Genomic DNA, 1,333 nt, shown 5'->3' with positions numbered 1-1,333 from the left:
ATGCAAACAATAACTCTTGTTTTTAAAAATTAGTAATGTCGTGTTTTGAATACTGTGTTTTCATGTTATGAATACTATGTTGTCATGTTATGAATAATGCGTTGTCATGTTATAAATAATTCGTTGTCATGTTATAAATATTGTATTGTCATGTTGTGAAAACGGAATTGTCATCTTATAAATGTTGCATTGTCATGTTATAAAAATTAAATTTCCATGTTACTTCAACTGAATGCTCTTGTTTTTAAAACTACAAGTTCAAAATCCTTAAATCATTAATGGATGTTGATAGAATAAAGGGCCTGAACCGGTACAAGTTCACACTAAATGAACTCGTTGATAGTGTTAAAAAAATGGAAGGCGAACGAAGCCTCATATTACCATGGATTACTCACAATTTTATTGGTAATTGATTTATTTATGCACATATCATAATATTGCTCTTTAGTATACACTTAACATGTTTCTCAGTAATGCTACATGGACAGTGTAGCAGATTATATAGCTAGACAGAAATAGAAGAGGCAATTCCCCATCTTATCATGTTGGGATGACAAGATGGTATATGATAGAATATGGATCAAAGAGGGACTGAGAGGGTTCAGCCTAAGGAGAGTGGTTGATATGATTGCACTCTCAACTGTGGAGAATGAGTTTCAGCTCAAGTTCTTGAATTCGAGTATTGGTGTTACATATAAGAGAATGACAAATGCAACATGCTAGTTTTCAAGGGTTGTAGAAGAGATGACAGATGCATCACAAAACTTAACAAATATCTCAACCTTCTACGAGGCACCCAACAATACTTCATATGTTGAATCGTGTATCAAACCCTTGATCAACACAATCGTACATAGTGAAATGGTGATTTTTTTCCTAGAGAGGCATAAAAAGAAATGGATGAAAGCGCTGATATAACCCCCAGAAAAAAACCCTTTCAAGTTTCGGTTCCGCGGAAAGCTCGAAGTTCGAGAAATTTCAACTTCGATTTGCGTGTCAGTAAATTTTTTTAAAATAAAACATTATTTTAAAAAGATGTTGCTGATTACTAAATGATTTTTGAAATTAATTAAAAAAAATTAATTTCGGGGTTCAATTTTAAATAATCCAAGGATTATGATAATTAAATCATAGTTTGATTTTTTAGAAATCTAAACATAATTAATTCAAAAGATTATTTGTTTTGAAATAGAGTCGCAAATTGTATTTTTTGAAAATCAATAAAAGTTGGCGTACATATACAAACGTATCGACCAAAGTTTTCTTTTAGTTCGTAGTTTGGTGATACTCAGGAAAGAGTTTTCGCGCTATGTCATTCGTACCCGGTTTAAAA

This window comes from Impatiens glandulifera, chromosome 1 (assembly GCF_907164915.1).
Source record: "Impatiens glandulifera chromosome 1, dImpGla2.1, whole genome shotgun sequence".
Classification (NCBI taxonomy): Eukaryota; Viridiplantae; Streptophyta; class Magnoliopsida; order Ericales; family Balsaminaceae; genus Impatiens; species Impatiens glandulifera.
Note: the sequence above shows the minus strand (reverse complement) of the source record.